The sequence below is a fragment of the Bos taurus genome, chromosome 10 (assembly GCF_002263795.3).
Source record: "Bos taurus isolate L1 Dominette 01449 registration number 42190680 breed Hereford chromosome 10, ARS-UCD2.0, whole genome shotgun sequence".
NCBI lineage: Eukaryota > Metazoa > Chordata > Mammalia > Artiodactyla > Bovidae > Bos > Bos taurus.
Window position 1 is genome coordinate 56,794,719 of NC_037337.1, and position 18,539 is coordinate 56,813,257.

Genomic DNA, 18,539 nt, shown 5'->3' on the forward strand with positions numbered 1-18,539 from the left:
AGATGCCAGGGGTGAGTCTTGATGTGATCCTTTATCCCTTTTTGAAGAGAGCAGTTCATCTAGTTCTCAGATTCTTTTCAGAGGAAAATAATCCATATATAGCTGTAGATCTGCTGTGTCTCTGGGGGGAAATGACCTCAGGATGAGTTCCTATGCTGTCATGTTAGACTCCTCATAAAATTTTAATAACTCACATTTACTGAACATTTTTGGGTGTGCTATGCTTAGTACTTTCGGAGAAGGCAATGGCACTCCACTCCAGTACTCTTGCCTGGAAAATCCCATGGACGGAGGAGCCTGATAGGCTGCAGTCTATGGGGTCACGAAGAGTCGGACACGACTGAAGCGACTTAGCAGCAGCAGCAGCAGCAGCATGCTTACAAATAATTTCTTTTCTTTGCATAGTATACATCAAAGATAAACTCATATATCAATTCTATACAATGGGGAAAGAAAAAGAAAGCATTAATTTGTAGACAAAAATTTTATAGTTGAACAGAATCTGTAAGATAATTGGATCTACTAATTGAAACTAATTGCTGGAGTTTCTATTTTTTATTTTATTCAATTTAGTTAAACTAAAACAAAAAATAGTTCACCCATTAACCATTTCTTACTTAATCTTAACAGCCATTTAAAGAGATAGTTTCTATCCTCATTTTATAGATAAGAAAAGCATGAATCTGTTTTATCTACTTCCATTCATTATGGCAGAAACAAATAAAATCAACAGCAAGAATGTCACCACTTTTAAAAAATAATGATAAGCAAATAACTGACCTGATTTAAAAAAAGAAACAAGTAGTATCATTATCCCAGCATTAATACTGTAAATATCTCTGTGCCCTTAATAGAGGATCACCTTGGAAGCAGTGGTTTGGGCTCCACTGGTAACACGTTTTACTAGCTAGGCTCCCAAAGCACACATAGATGGGATTTATTGAGTCTGCTGTGTGCCAATCACTTGGCTAGCTCTGCGTGTGATAGTTTACTCTCAAACACAGCTCTCTGAAGCAGCTATTATTTTCATCCCTATTTTACAGATTACAAAATACAGCACTTGAGAGGGTAAGTAATTTGCTTAAAACTACCCAACTAACCTCAGATATGCAGATGACACCACCCTTATGGCAGAAAGTGAAGAGGAACTCAAAAGCCTCTTGATGAAAGTGAAAGAGGAGAGTGAAAAAGTTGGCTTAAAGTTGAATATTCAGAAAACAAAGATCATGGCATCTGGTCCCATCACTTCATGGGAAATAGATGGGGAAACAGTGGAAACAGTGTCAGACTTTATTTTGGGGGCTCCAAAATCACTGCAGATGGTGACTGCAGCCATGAAATTAAAAGACACTTACTCCTTGGAAGGAAAGTTATGACCAACCTAGATAGCATATTCAAAAGCAGAGACATTACTTTGCCAACAAAGGTCTGTCTAGTCAAGGCTATGGTTTTTCCTGTGGTCATGTATGGATGTGAGAGTTGGACTGTGAAGAAAGCTGAGCACCGAAGAATTGATGCTTTTGAACTGTGGTGTTGGAGAAGACTCTTGAGAGTCCCTTGGACTACAAGGAGATCCAACCAGTACATTGTGAAGGAGATCAGCCCTGGGATTTCTTTGGAAGGAATGATGCTAAAGCTGAAACTCCAGTACTTTGGCCACCTCATGCGAAGTGTTGACTCATTGGAAAAGACTGATGCTGGGATGGATTGGGGGCAGGAGAAAAAGGGGACAACAGTGGATGAGATGGCTGGATGGCATCACTGACTCGATGGACATGAGTCTGAGTGAACTCCGGGAGTTGGTGATGGACAGGGAGGCCTGGCATGCTGCGATTCATGGGGTCGCAAAGAGCTGGACACGACTGAGCAACTGAACTGAACTGAACTGAACTGAATTCTTTACTTGGTGGGGGCTGTCCTGTGAATTGTAAGATTTATTTAGTAGCATCTCTAGACTCAGATGCTGGTAAAGTTATGACATCCAAAAATGTCTCCAGACATTGCTTAATGTTTCCTGGGGGGAGACAAAATTGCCCCCAGTCAAGAAACATTCATCTAAGGTAAAATTCTTCCTACATAAATACCTAAACAAAAGTTTATAATGTGTTACGTTGTTTTATTTATTTCAGAATAACACCTCTAATCTGACTTTAACATAAAGCTTACTCAGATTAAATTTACATCTACTAAGAGAGTAAGAGAAAGTAAACACACTATATTTTTCTTCTTTTTTTCAACACTTAACTACTTTCTCTAAATTTTATATCCCCAGCCTCTAAGTTGTATTTCCCTCATAGACATCAAGTACCAAATGCAAAAATTCACTTGCAAAACCATCATCTCCTTCTAAACATCTTACAGGAACCTCAAAAAAAAGTGTCCCACCCTGAACTCATTCTCTGTTTCCACAAATCTCCTCTTTGTTCCTCACTCCAAGGATAAAATTGGTTTCCAAATATTTTTTATTTGATTTCTTGAATGGCTCTCAAATCTGACCTTTGGCCTCCCCATTGTCCCTTCCTCGGTTCATAGGCATTTCCCATTAAAATTGTCACAGGAGCTCCTGACTGGTCCTTCTGCCTCCAGGCCATTGTCCACACTATTGCCCCAGTTAACTCTCTAAAACACAAATCGCATTCTTTCACGCCTTTGAAATTATTCCAAACACCTTAGCTAGTCTTTCAAAGACCTTCATAAAGTAACACTTGCTTTCTTCCTTTTTATAATAATACATTAGTGAGGATTACATTTGCTCCTAGAATAACAGCACCAAAAGAACCTGAGCTAGAAATTAAATAAAACATATTATGTAGTCTACCGTATTCAAGTAATGGTTTGTGCACAGTGTAATGCTTGATGTTTACGTGCCTTTATTAGGAAAGTTATGAACTTCTGTACACACTCTTAGGTATGCCCAAAACTCAACTATTTTCTCTATGGTAAGTTTCTTCATTTGTGTCCGACTCTTTGAAACCCTACAGGCTATAGCCCACCAAGCTTCTCTGTCCATGGGGATTCTCCAGGCAAGAATACTGGACTTGGTTGCCATGCCTTGCTCCAGGAGATCTTCCCGACCCAGGGATCGAACCCACATCTCATGTCTCCTGCATCGGCAGGTGGATTCTTTAATACTAGCACCAACTGGGAAGCCCTATTTTCTCCATAAATGAATCTAATTTCTATTTTAGACTTTTCCCTTTATTTTTCCACTTTTTCTTACATATTGCTTCTAAATTTTGAGGGCTTAAGTAGGTCACATAGTTTTTAGGGCAAAGTATGACATTTTCTTGACCCAGATAACGACAATGGTGTGATCACACACCCAGAGCAGACATCCTGGAAGGCGAAGTCAAGTGGGCCTTAGGAAGCACCACTACGAACAAAGCTAGTGAAGGTGATGGAATTCCAGCTGAGCTATTTCTAATCCTCAAAGATGATGCTGTGAAAATGCTGCACTCAATATGCTAGCAAATTTGGAAAACTCAGCAGCAGCCACAGGACTGTAAAAGGTCAGTTTTCATTCCAATCCCAAAGAAGGCAATGCCAAAGAATGTTCAAACTACCGCACAATTGCACTCATCTCACATGCTATCAAAGTAATGCTCAAAATTCTCCAAGCAAGGCTTCAACAGTACATGAACCATGAACCGTGAACTTCCAGATATTCAAGCTGGATTTACAAAAGCCAGAGGAACCAGAGATCAAATTGCTAACAACTGTTGGATAATAGAAAAAGCAAGAGAATTCCAGCAAAACATTTACTTCTGCTTTATTGATTATGCCAAAGCTTTTGATTGTGTAGATCACAACAAACTGTGGAAAATTATTCAAGAGATGAAAATACCAGATCACCTGACCTGCCTCCTAAGAAATATGTATGCAGGTTAAGAAGCAACAGTTAGAACCAGGCATGGAACTACAGACTGGTCCCAAATTGGGAAAAGAGTACGTCAAGGCTGTATATTGTTACCCTGCTTATTTAACTTAATTACAGAGTGCATCATGTGAAATACCAGGCTGGATGAAGCACGAGCTGAAATCAAGATTGCCAGGAGAAATATCAATAACCTCAGATCCACAGATGACACCTCCCTTATGGCAGAAAGTGAAGAAGAACTAAAGAGCCTCTTGATGAAGGTGAAAGAGGAGAGTGAAAAAGCTGGCTTAAAACTCAACATTCAGAATACTAAGGTCATGGCATCCGACCCATCTCTTCATGGCAAATAGATGAGGAAACAATGGAAACAATGACAGACTTTATTTTCTTGGGCTCCAAAATCCCTGCAGATTGTGACTGTAGCCATGAAATTAAGAGACACTTGCTCCTATATAAGGTAAGTTATTTCAAACCTAGGCAGCAAATTAAAAAGTGGAGACATTACTTTGCCAACAAAGTCCAGTCTAGTCAAATGTATGGTTTTTCCAGTAGTCATGTAATGAATATCAGAGTTGGACTATAAAGAAAGCTGAACACTGAAGAATTGATGCTTTTGAACTGTGGTGTTGGAGAAGACTTTTGAGAGTCACTTGGATTGCCAGGAGATCAAACCAGTCAATCCTAAAGGAAATCAATCCTGAATATTCATTGGAAGGACTGATGCTGAAGCTGAAACCCAATACTTGGGCCACCTGATGAGAAGTGACTCATTGGAAAAGACCCTGATGCTGAGAAAGATTGAAGGCAAGAGGAGAAGGGGATGACAAAGGATGCGATGTTTGGATGGCATCACTGACTTGATGGACATGAGTTTGAGCAAGCTCTGGGAGTTGGTGATGGACAGGGAAGCCTGGTGTGCTGCAGTCCATGGAATCACAAAGAGTCGGACATGACTGGGCAACTGAATTGAACTGAAGACATTTTTGAGGATCAAAGGAATTGCTATTTAACAGTTATGCATGAGGCAGCCAGTATAAATGAGGAATATTCCAGGTAAATGGAGATATATGATCACTTTTGACTTAAGTAATATTAGTCTAGTAATAGAGGGGTGTGAGTGTTTAGAATGTTCAGTCATCATCTCTCCATGCTGGCTGTTTAGATTTTATATCCAGATACACAGTGTTCAGGAGGAAAAAAAATGTTCTGCCTCACTCTATCTGGTTTTTGGGCATCTGTCCATTTATATCTCAGCTGCTTTTGCTCTCTTTTTTTTAACAATAGACATCTCTGATCTGGCTTATTTTCAGGTCCCCTCTAAGCCCTACTGAAAGTGAAAGTCGCTCAGTCGTATCCAACTCTTTGCGACCCCATGGACTATACAGTCCGTGGATTTCTCCAGGCCAGAATAGCGGAGTGGGTAGTCCTTCCTTTCTCCAGGGGATCTTCCCAACCCAGGGATCGAACCCAGGTCTCCCACACTGCAGGCGGATTCTTTACCACCTGAGCCACAAAGGAAACCCTGCTGAGGTGGACAGAAAAGATTCAGATGTATTGCTCTTCACTGGAACATGATTATGGGTATCTCTGACATTTCTACTCAACCATGTCTATGTCATGCTACATTCTGTGGTATTCTGTGAACATGCAGTCCTCCTGACTTCCACCCAGAAAACAGCTCTCCACAGTTCTTGAATGCTAAATTCTCTCAAGTTTTTATTCCCTGACTGACCCCTAACTAGGATGCAGATTATGCATGAGACATAGGATTGCTTTTTAGGAATCCATCTGTGTCTGCATTATTTGCTGTCTGCTCTTTTCCCTTCCCATGTAATCTTCATCTCTTCCACAATGAGAGAGCCTGATGTATCTATTTTCTTAGATTTGTTATTTGTGACATAAATATTTTACCCTGGTATTATAGGGCTAAGGATTTTTAAATGCAAAAGCTTATTGAAACTTAAAAGTATTTTCTTTGCTCAGGTGTCTTGTCATCTTTCCCCTAAGACAATGAATGCTGCTAACAATAGAGTGAAAAGCAAAAGTTATTGGAAATTCTAAAAAGCAATACAACTCAAATCTTTGACAAGTATAAAAGCATACTCAATTTTTTCATCTACTAAAGGCAAATTAATTCTAGATTAGAAGAAAAGAATATGGGAACTGTGATGGCTAATTTTTTATGTCAACTCAGCTAGGCAATGGTGGCAGTTATTTGGTCAAATATCAGTCTAGGTCTTGCTGTGAAGGTATTTTTTGTTGTTGTTCAGTAGCTCAGTTACATCTGACTCTTTGTGACCCCACTGATTGCAGCACACCAGGCTTCCCTGTCCTTCACTATCTCCTGGAGTTTGCTCAAATTCATGTTCATTGAGTTGGTGATGGTATCTAACCATAATCACTGGAGGAGGGAATGGCAAACCACTCCAGTATTCTTGCCATGAGAATCCCATGAACAGTATGACAAGGTATTTTTTAGATATGATCAATTTTGGAAGGCTCTAAGTAAAGCTGATTAATGTGGGTGAGTGCCATTTAATCATTAACGGCTTTAAGAAAAAAGTCAGGTTTCCCAAAGTAGAAGGAATTCTCCTTAAAACTGCAAAATAGAAACACTGGGTACCAGCCTGCTACCCTACCATACAAACTTCAGACTTTTCAGAATCAACTCCCACAATTTCATGAGCCAATTTCTTTTCTTTCTTTTTTTTTTTTTTAGGCAGTGCCCCATCTACACCTCGCACGGGCGGCGGGCTCTTCGGCGTCTGAGCGACTGTGCTGACCCTCTCCTGGCCGCGGGTATAGCCACGGCCACCACCGCCGCCCCCATCCTCAGGCGTCAGCCCATGAGCCAATTTCTTAAATCTCTCTGTCTCCATCTCTATATATCTTATTGGTTCTGTTCTGCTGCTGCTGCTGCTAAGTCGCTTCAGTCCTGTCCGACTCTGTGCGACCCCATAGACAGTAGCCCACCAGGCTTCCCCGTCACCCGGATTCTCCAGGCAAGAACACTGGAGTGGGTCGCCATTTCCTTTTCCAATGCATGAACGTGAAAAGTGAAGTGAAGTCACTCAGTTGTGTCTGACTCTTAGCGACCCCTAACTAGTACCAGAGTAAAAATGAAGTTTTATTGAATTCTATACATCAGTATACCTGAATTTTTATAATAGCGCATGGTGATCAGCAAACTTTTCAATGCTGATAAAGAGAGTTAATGAAGTCTGTAGAAATCTGTCTTGGTAGGACTTAAAGAGTGCAGGGTGATTCATAGTGTCAAAAATCTGCTAAAAGATAAAGGAGAAAAAAACTTTTCAAGAAAGCTTCTGTGGGCAGTCACTGCAAGTAGACTGGCTAGGTCTAATTAAAAATTAAATGCTAAAAATAGGCAAAATGAGGGGAGATATCACTAATTCTAAGACTTGAGCACACAAGGAGAAGAGAAGAGCCCAAGTTAGAAAGAGCTGCCAAGTTTCAATTTCTCAATTATTTGGCTTGAGAATGGGGCTATCAATCTGAAAATCATTGCTTTTCCCCCTGCCAAGAAGGAGGGCCTGAGACACTGATGGTAAAAGGGCTAGATTTTTCTTTGCAGTAACAGTGAGAATTCCATAGGGTACCACTATTTGTTTGGTTGAACAATAGCTGATGAAGAAGAGTTCAGTGATATGAGTTTAAAGTTATGGTCACATCACTCTAGTGGCTTCTTACAGAAACTTGAAAGACAGAGCTAATGGACATAAGCTAATGGACACAGCTGGGTACCACAATTGGCCGAGCCAAGGAATTCAGGGTCCAGATGATTGTCCTAAAGGTAGACTTCAAAATTAAATGAAAACCTGAAGATGTGCCATTACACGGTATCTTCTACCAATAAAATATTCATGTTTCCAATGATAATGGCTGCACTGTCAGAAGATGACAGCATTTACATTACAGGTTTTAAAAGAAAAATATTACACTCTAGTAATTTTTTTAACTTCTTGTGGTCTAACTTTACTTACGGTTCCCCCATAGAAATTCTTTCCTTGCTGTTTGTTGACCTTGACTATAATGAGAAAAATAGTCATCTTTCTACTTTAAAACCTTGTCAGCAAATATTTTCCTGTCTTGTTCTAGGCCAGCAAAATATGAACAAAGTATATCAATAACAAGGCCATTTACACTGCTATTCTGACTATTATAAACAATAGCTATCATTTCTAAGCTGCTCAACAGTGAGTCTACACCAATAAGTGGAAACATTTTTTGTAAGTGCTGTATAATAATATTTGACACGTATATAGCACCTTTTATCTGTAAGAATCCTGAAGTGCTCTGTGGAGTATCCTGGGATCACTTCATCTACTAAAGACACACAACAATCTCAGGAGTACTAAGTGCCAACCCTTCCCTCCATGTAACATTCCACAGTACTGTTATTCTTGCGGAGAGGGCAAAAGGAAACACGCTTTACTCTTCTATTGAGCCTCTCCTGAAATCATCTGGCTTCCACTTTAGTTTCATGTATACAGTCATGGCCCCAGAAGGTAAACTCTTCTATTTCTTCCTTTTCTGCTTCCATGGGAAGGCTGATTCTTGATCATACTGTGCCTTTTATTTATAACTAAACTGCACCCTTTATAAATAAACTGTGCCCTTTATTTATAAAAGAATTTGTGGAAATTAATTAAAACCCAATATTAGTAGAAATGTCTCTGAACTTGAACCACTTTTAAAAATTAAAGTTCAGTTGATTTACAAATGCTGTGTTATTTTCTGGTGTACAGCAAAGTGATTCAGTTATACATCTATATATATTCTTTTTCAGATTCTTTTCCATTATAAGTTATTACAAGATAATTAATACAGTTCCCTGTGCTATACAGTAAGACATCGGTGCTTATCTATATGGTAGTGTCTATCTTTTCATCCCAAATTCCTAGTTTATCCCTTCCACTCTCTTCTCCTTTGGTAACTAAGTTTGCTTTCTATGCCTGAGTCTGTTTCTGTTTTGTAAATAAGTTAATTTGTATCACTGCTTTAGATTCCAAATACAAGTGATATATGGTATTTGTCTTTCTCTGTCTGATTTACTTCACTTAGTATGATAATCTCTAGGTCCATGTCACTGCAAATGGCATTATTTCATTCTTTTCATTGAATTGTATACCTATTCATCTGCCATTGGACACTTAGGTTGCTTCCAAGTCTTAGCTATTGTAAACATTGGGGTGCATGTATCTTCTCAGATTAGGGCTTTCATCTTTTCTGTATAAAAGAGAGGGATTGATGGATCATATAGTAACTCTATTTTTAGTTATCTAAGGAACCGTCATTCTGTTCTCCATAGTGACTGCACCAATTTACATTCCCACAGGCAGTGTAGGAGAGTTCCCTTTCCTCCACATCCTCTGCAGAATTTATTATTTGTAGACTTTTTGATGATGGCCATTCTGGCTAGTGTGAGGTGAAACCTCATTGCAGTTTTGATTTTCATTTCTAATAATTAGCAATGTGCAGAATCTTGTACCTTTTGATCATCCATATGTCTTCATTGGAGAAGGCAATGGCACCCCACTCCAGTACTCTTGCCTTGAAAATCCCATGGGCGGAGCAGCCTGGTAGGCTGCAGTCCATGGGGTCGCTAAGAGTCGGACACGACTGAGCGACTTCACTTTCACTTTTCACTTTTATGCATTGGAGAAGGAAATGGCAACCCACTCCAGTGTTCTTGCCTGGAGAATCCCAGGGACGGGGGAGCCTGGAGGGCTGCCCTCTATGGGGTCCCACAGAGTCGGATACGACTGAAGTGACTTAGCAGCAGCAGCAGCAGCAGCAAGTCTTCTAAACAGAGAAACATCTACTTAAATCTGTCCATTTTTGTTTGGGTTGCTTGTCTATTTGTTTGATACTGAGTTGTATGAGTTGTTGGTATATTTTGGAAATCAATCCTTTGTTGGCCACCTCACTTGCAAACATATTGTTCCATGCCATAGGTTATCTTTCTTATGTCACGGTTTCCTTTTGTGTGTGTGTAAAAGCTTCTACGTTTGATTAGGTCCTATTTATTTATTTTTGCTTTCATTTCTATAGGCTTTGGAGATTGAACTAAAAGAATATCACTATGATTTATGTCAGAAAATGTTTTGCTTATGTTGAAGCATTTTTGATACCCCTTTTGCTACTTTCTAGCTGTAGATTTGGGGCAGGTTTCTTAATTTCTTTCAGATTCATTTTTGAAAATGGAGATGCTACTATCTAGTCCAAAACGAGCTTATTAATTTACAATGTCTAGTAGAGTAGTCAGGACAGTGTAGGCACAAAATGAAAGTGTTTTTCTTCATTTATACAATATATGTCTTTAGGAAACAGTAAGTCTGTTGATTAAATCAAGGTTCGGGAGTTATGGAGTAAGGGCTCTAATAGACAAGTTAACTTTAGTAATGGAGTCATGCATTTGATTTAATTATTTTTGGGTGTGTCAAGTCACTTGATGCCTCCAATTAGCCCTGTCTACTAAAAGGAAAAAAATAATAACCCCTACTCTTCTTACTAAAGATGTAGGATAAATTGAATAGTGTTTGTAGTACAGCTCTGCTTCCATAGAAAATGGTGCTGTGTAAAGATAATACAACATTACTATGGTTGTAATATTGACCAAACCCAAGTTAGAAGTTAATGAGTGTAAGGAAAAGATTTATCGAGTATATATTAAAGTAAACATATGAAAATCAGTACAAATGCTATCTTAAAATGACCCCTTGTCATTCCCCACTCTTCCCTGTAAAGTTCAGAGAAATATAGAAAACCAATAGAGGGTGAGCCACCTGGTTTTTCTCGACTATATAAGATATTCATTTAGCAAATATTTATTAACTCATTCTTCAAAGTATGGCAATATTCCATTTTCAGATCAAACAAAAAGATATTCAGTTTTACTAGTATTCCTCAGTATCTACAATGGGTAAAGTGCTATGCTTAGTCTCAGTACTAACAAGCTAGAAAGATGGAAAAAAACTTCATCCTCCAAGAAGGTATCCATAGCTATTTCATACAAGGTATGACATAATTGCAGCTCTGGAATTGGCAAATTGTTTAGAAAACAGTTCCACCAATTACTCTGAATTCTCTGTTTCCTCATACGTAATGCATAGAGACATTTTAAGCATGCAGTTAAGTGTACGTGAGAAAGTGCTTTCCACAGGACCTGTTGTGTGGTATTTGCCCAGTATATATCAACTTTAAATATGGTAAAATTGTTATTATTATTTACTAGTAATAGGGAGTATAGTGAATTTAGAACTGTGACAACTTGGAGTGAGTTTGCCCTCCGAGAACATTTTGTCACTGTTGTTCAGTCACTAAGTCCTGTCTGACTCTTTGCGACCTTTGGTGATATCTTAAGATACTTTGGTTGTCAAACTTGGTAGGATGGAATAGGGGAGGAGGGAAAGTATCTGATGGGTAGAGAGAGGTCAGGGGTGCTGTTAAACATTCTTCTCTAAATGGAGCAGCCCCTCACAACAAAGAATAATCCAGCCTAAAATGTTACCAGCTCCAATGTACAGAAACCCTGATTTATTAGAGGAAAGTATCATATCTATCTATTATCTATCATCTACCAACGTTTCTGTTCATCCATCAATAAAATTGGTTTTGATCAACTGAATTAATTTAGTTGCTATTAGTTTGATTGAAAAAAATCAAAAGCTACATTTCTAAGGTGAACTTCAGAGTAGGTGTGAATCATAGAGGGTGAGAACAGAACATAGGTTCCAGAAAAAAATATTGGTACTGTTGGTGAGCAAAAGCTGAAGTCCATTACTATTAAAACACTAAACATAGGGACTCTCTGGTGGTCCCGGGGCTAAGGCTCCATGCTCCCATGGAGCCCAAGGGGGCCCGGGTTATCCCTGGTCAGGGCACTAAATCCCATATGCCACAACTAAAGATCCAGCATGCTGCAATGAAGATCAGTGATACTGTGGGCTGGAACTAAGACCTGGCACAGCCTAAATAAATAGATAAATATTTTTTTAAAAGAACTAAACATAGAAACCATGGTATCGCTGTTGAAAATGTTAAAAATATTAGTGATACTTGCTACTCTGTCAATGAAGGGAGAATAGGGAAAAAGAAAAGAAAAGGAAAAAAAACAGTCAAAACAGAGGCTACTAAGGCCAATGAAGTGCACATGAGAGTGACATGTTTCAAACCCAGCCTCCAGAACCTGCTGCTTAACTAAAGGGAAAATGAGACAATCTGAAGTACCATAGAAATAATTTCTGGTCAGTCTCCTGGGGGAACCAGCCTTCTATTCAAGTAAATAACTCTTTTATGATACAGAGAGTGAGAAGGATGTAACAGTACAATCAGTCCACGGGGCAGATAGTAGGTAGAGAGGCTAAGACAACTGGTAGCTGAATGTCTGGTCTTGGGAGGGCAGGAAAGAGAAGCAGCCAGAAGCCAAAGGGAGCACAGCAGTGTCTAACCTGGAAAGCAGTGAATGCACAGGGAGGGCAGGATCCCTGGATTGTGTTTTATGTAACTGCAGTGAAGAAAGTTGCAGAAAAGAAAAGGAATTGTACTAGGGTAAGGAGTGTTGAGCAAAAGGGGAAACAACCTATCTGAGAAAGATTTGTAGCCAGAGCCCAGAGCTCTAGTAATATCAAACACTGACACTGAATTAATATAGAGAAACTTCCTAAGTGCAGTTAGAATACAGAGAATAGGAAGCATCATCCCAACCGTCTGAGACAGCAGGACAGAGACTTTGAAATATTCTAACTTGTCTATGGGGTCGCACAGAGTCGGACACGACTGAAGTGACTTAGCAGCAGCAGCTCAGAGACAACCCATTCACTGTGCTTTTGGCAGAGTTGATAGTAAAGCTTAGCAGGTTTGATTATAAATAGTTTTCATATTCACATTTCACAAGATTATTCAATGTAGCAAATATGAGCCTCCACTATAACCTTAGATACAGGTCCCAGTATTTACTTTAGAGTCAGGGTCTAGTGAAATGGGGTACAGTATTGGTGGTGGCATAGAGGAGGGCTAGGGAGACAGGCATAAGTAATTTATTAAACTTCAAGGGAAATGAAGCAAATATTTTCTAAAGAAAGAAAAATTAAATTCTACTGGGGGAAGTGTGAAAAGTATTACAAAGGAGGTGACATTTGAACTAAACTTTTATTCTCCCATGTGATGAAGACAATCTAAAGCAAATCTGGTTTTGATTACAGCTTAGTCTTAGCACTTTAACAAGTTAGTAAGTACAATGTGAATGGAGCCTAAATTCACAATCTGGGACTTAGAAAAAAATTCAGAAGAGAGAGAAATTGTTAGTATAACATAAAGGTACCCAAATCTGGACAAATCTGGCAATTATCCTGATTGATTCTATATTAAGAGAAGAAAATGTCAGGCTAAGGAGTTATTACAGAAATGGGTATAGATGGGCAAGCATGGACTTTCTTCATCAGGGTGTAGCTCGCCACTTAGATCCCTATTAGAAGACAGCAGAGAAGCTATTGGCAGGGCCTCTAGTAGCAACTAGGGTAAGGGAAAAGATAAAAAAATCTGTACAAAGGATCTGCAATTTTGTAACTTGAGGCCACTTAATTTAGAGGCAAATAAAACTTTTATGCCTAAAAATCTTATTCCATTTTATAAGTTATTAATTAATGCTCACAAGTAAAGACTCTGAGTCATAGCAGAAGGTTTAAATATTGGGCAGTAATTCCTATTTAAATGCTAAGGTAATATATATTTTAGACATATAGGTAAAAGATTTTTTTTTTCCAGTTCCACCTGTAAGGCGCTTGAAAGTTGCTAGTCCATCCTAACAACAAGTAAAAAACCAAACAGACTGAAAAATCAACAACTTTTCTTGTATCCATAAGAGAGGGAAGAAATCAGGGCAAACCTCTGAGATTGAAGAAATAGACAGGCAAATGCAGGGAGTCACAGCTGACCAGAGCAAAAATTCAGGAGTGTTTCGGGCAGGAAACTTGTACCGGGCAGGAAAACTTGAACTATAATTGACAAATTGCTGGAGGCTCAGTATGGATGATTCTGAGAGTTAAAAACTCTAGGAGGGACCCAGTCATGGTGTATGGCCCACAATATTGTCAGATTTACTTCTAGGAGATTGCCCAGATTCCCACAGTGTATCAGAGAGATTCCCTCATGGCTCTGGCAGGAAGAGGGGAAAAAGGAATCATATTTAAATACACTAGAGCATTCTATTCTCTAAGAAGCCCTGCTCCTAGGAGAAAGAAATTTACCAGAGCCTAGTCTGCTGGATCATTATGAGAGCCTAACTGACCTGGGGGAAAAAATTCCACAACTCCAGCCCACTTTAGCCATCCTGTCCCATTTAAGGTGGGAAAATAAAAAACAAACAAAACTGAGACCTACCTGTGAAGTTCACAGTCCAGAGACAGAGGCTCATTTAAAGACTCATACCTAATCATAAGACTAAAGAATGCCTTCCTATCACCACAACTCACCATCACATTAATAAAGGCCTATTTACAGGGATTCCTTTGACCTGGTACATCATGTTCAGTTATCAAAACAATTACAAGTCATATCAAAACGAAAAAAGCACAGTTTGAAGATACAGAGCAAGCATCAGAATCAGGCATGGCAGAAATATCAAAATTATCAGAACAGGAATTTAAAACAACTGTGATTAATATGCTAAGGGCTCTAATAAAGTAGATAGCGTGCAAGAACAGATGGGTAATATAAGCAGAGAGATGGAAATTCTAACAAAGAACCAAAGTTGGGGGGGGGAAAGCTAGAGATAAAAAATAAAACCACTGTAACAGAACTGAACAATGCTTTTGATGGGCTTATTAGTAGACTGGACATGACTGAAAACAAGAATATCTGAGCTAGGGAATATATCAATAGAATCGTTGAAAACTGAAAAGCAAAGAAAACAAATAGTGGGGGGAAAAAAAAAACAGAACAGAATATCCAAGGGCTACAGAATAACTAAAGGTAAAACATATGTGTAATGAAAATACCAGGAGAAGAAGAAAGATTGAAAGGTCCCCATATGGCATATGAGACTCTCAGGTTTGCTCTTCCATAGATCATTGTCTATGTACTTTCTTTTTTTTTTTTTTTTTTTCTGTTTGGCAAATCCCTACTCATTTTTAACATTTTGCTCTGGACAGGTTCTCTCCCATTCCTCTTCTCTTCTCTAGTCACTTCAGTCCTGTCCGATTCTTTGCAGCCCTATGGACAACAGCCCACCAGGTTCCTCTGTCCATGGGAGTCTCCAGGCAAGAATGCTGAAGACTTCTTCAGGGGATCCCCTTCTTCAGGGGATCTCCCCAACCAAGGGATCTAAGCTGGGTCTCTTATATATCTCCTGCATTGGCAGGCGGGTTCTTTATCACTAGCGCCACCTGGGAAGCCCCCTCTCCTCCCTATACTGGTCTATATTTCTCAGTCACCAACTATATCACACTGTGTGTGTGTGTGTGTGTGTGTGTGTGTGTTTTCCTTCCCCTTGCCTGCCTTCTTGGAGGGAAACAGTGCATCTTAGCTGCCAATGTTTGGCACAGGGTAGGTAGTCACTGTTTATTGAGCCAGTGGATGGGTGCAGTAGAAAATATGCTATGGTCTCTCGGCTCCACACCTACCCTATTTTACTTTGCTTTGCCTCTGCCTAAAGCAGACGATCGGCGAAGGCAATGGCACCCCACTCCAGTACTCTTGCTTGGAAAATCCCATGGACGGAGGAGCCTGTTAGGCTGCAATCCATGGGGTCGCTAAGAGTCGGACACGACTGAGCGACTTCACTTTGACTTTTCACTTTCATGCATTGGAGAAGGAAATGGCAACCCACTCCAGTGTTCTTGCCTGGAGAATCCCAGAGACGGGGGAGCCTGGTGGGCTGCCGTCTATGGGGTCGCACAGAGTCGGACTCGACTGAAGTGACTTAGCATAGCAAAGCAGACGATGCAAGCTATCTTCCAGAGGCTCATTGTTAGGTGTGTCCCATAGGGGGCACCAGAGAGAAACTGCAAGGCTTCTGCGGGGAATGGGGGCTTGTTCCACACTTTCTGTGGGTCTCTTGTTCCTGACTGCAGCATTCCAGGAAATGTTTGCATGTTCTGTAGCAGCAGCAGCTGTATCTTGGCAGTTTTCCCCTCTCTTTGAAATACCAGAAGCACAACATCCCTCAAAACCCACAGCACCAGCCCAGCAGTTTTCCCTCTTCAGAGACCTGACTTTCAGCTCAAGAGTCTCTTCCACCAGTCCTCCAAGTTGGAACAATTGTAACCTCTTCCCTTGGTGCCTTCAACCCAAGGCTTGAAGCTGAAGTTGCTACTTCCTAACACCTCAAGAGTTCCCTTTTGCCTTTTCAGTTTTCAAAACCTAATTACAAGTCTTTATATCAAATTCTTTCTGCTAAGACAGCTAATGTGGCTCTGCCTCTTGCCTGGAGCCAAGTGAAGCTGCAGTGTGCCCACCCTCAGCAAATCCATACCTGTTCCTGGTGTGACCCTGGACTGGATTTCTGCTCATTGTCGGCTGCACAGATGCATCCTGGGACAGTCTCTCAGGTTCTATACCAAAATCTTCCATGTATTAAATAAGCTAGCAGGGTCTCTACATGGGTCTCAGTGGAAAGGAAGGACCAGCTTTCAGCAGTTCTAGGCATGGCTTTTTTCCCCGCCTTCTGCTATTTTGCTCCACTCTCCATCTCAAAGGACCCACACTCATTTTGTTTTCATTCAAGAGCCCAAAGTACCCTCTGTCCTCACCCAGTCTAACCAAGAGCCTTTCAGGTACCCTATAATCACAAAATCTTTACATTTTTTGAGAAATTTCTCTCATACGTATCAAGCATTATGGAGGGACACTGATAATATTCAGATCAGATCAGATCAGATCAGTCTCTCAGTCGTGTCCGACTGATAATATTACCTAGCATTTAGTAAGTATTTATCATAAAACTCAAAGATTCTCTTTTCATCCTCAAAACAATCATATTTTATAGAAGAGGAAACTAAGACCTAGACAGGTACAAGGATTTGCTCTGAGTCATGAACAAAACCAAGGCTTCCAGGTGGCAGACAGGTAAAGAATCCTGCCATTGCAGAAGATGTGGGCAACGTGTGTTCGATCCCTGGGTCAGGAAGATCCCCGGAGGAGGAAATGGCAACTGGCTCCAGTATTCTTGCCGGGAGAATTCCATGGACAGAGGGGCCTGGCAGGCTACAGTCTGTGAGGTTACAAAGAATTGGAAAAGACTGAGCGACGAGCACTCACACACACATGAACAAAACCAAGATTTGGCCCCAGGATGATTGACCTTTTGCTTCCTTAATGACCATTAGAACATTAACTGGGGAATATTTCAGCTGTTTTTCAAATGATGATGGGGCTGAGGTCTTAACTAGGATTATGTTTGGTGTATGTATGTGTGATAGTGTATATTAGCTCTAGATATTAAAGGGCATAAATATTTAGAATTTGGGGAAGAAAATCAACTGTGAGGCTTTTCTGTAGCACACTGTAAAACCTCAGGTCAAAAATGGGGGAAGGGAGGCATGTCATAGAAAAAATATATATAACTGCCCATTTCTCTTGGCAGTACTTGGATGATTGCTGGCTTCTTGGCATTAATCATCTGTCAGAAATTACCTTCTCCACACCTGACACCCCTACCTTGACAATTTTTGCCTCCTTGCTCATGAGTGATGGGATGATGGTTAGGCCCTATCCATCACACATTTTGATCAGACTGTCATCCCTGGTGACTCAAATCTCCTGCCTGGGACTAGGCCCCAAAGATGTCAGCCCCAAAGTGAAATCTTGTGATGGTTGGGTAGATGGTTCTGGGAGCCAGATTGATGGCGATCAGGGTTTGCTGTATGTCAGCTCCAAGTTGCCTGCTGTGACACATGAGTTGTGTGCTCATATAAAAGTACAGCCAGAGACCAAGATGGCTCAGGCCTACCTCTTTAGCATAAGAATGAGTCTAATTGGATAGGTGCTCAGCTGTGCTACATCTGGGTCTAGGCTGGGTCAGGGAAGGACAGAATTCTAAACTAGTAAGAAGGCAGAGTTTCTATGTTATCTTAACAAATGACTCAGACACCTATGGATGCCAACTTGGAAATGAGAGAATAAGAAATGTAAGAGAAGATTTCTAGGGGTCTGAAGAACAAAGAACCCTGAAGCAAAAAGATTGGGAAAGTAAAATCACGAAGATTTAAAAGTGAACTCAGATTTTAGGAGAAATAATAGTTTATAGTTAACATTATATACTCTGGATAATTAGTTATTCAAGGTCAGTAAAATCTTTCTCTAATGGGGATGCTCAAAGGTCTTTTTAAAAAAACATTTATAAGTGCCCCGATCTTTTATCAGCATTAGATACTACTGATAACCCTCCTTCTTGAAATGTTCCTCTCCTCTTCATCATCTACTACTTAATGAACTAGACCCACCTTACCTTTTCCTGTCCTAAATCCTTATCAGGTCATTCTTACTTAAATTTATTTTGTACCTTTGTTTTATATTGTATCACTCATGTACTATATTCTCATACTATACTTTACTGAGTATGTTTTATTAGAACAGCAGATTGTATAAATCTGTTATCTGCATGTAAAGTTAGTTGTGTTTGTGTCATCTTTCTCCCAGTTGA

General features: G+C 40.0%; 1 long non-coding RNA gene across 1 annotated transcript in view; it reads right to left on the reverse strand.

The window, feature by feature from the left end:
- The window catches only part of LOC132346375 (uncharacterized), a 100,057-nt gene extending 85,687 nt beyond the window's left edge, over positions 1-14,370 (reverse strand). The window contains exon 1 of the long non-coding RNA XR_009496208.1: positions 14,279-14,370. This is a non-coding gene — a long non-coding RNA (uncharacterized lncRNA). The remainder of the gene's footprint in view (positions 1-14,278) is intronic.
- Between the last annotated feature and the right edge of the window lie 4,169 nt (positions 14,371-18,539).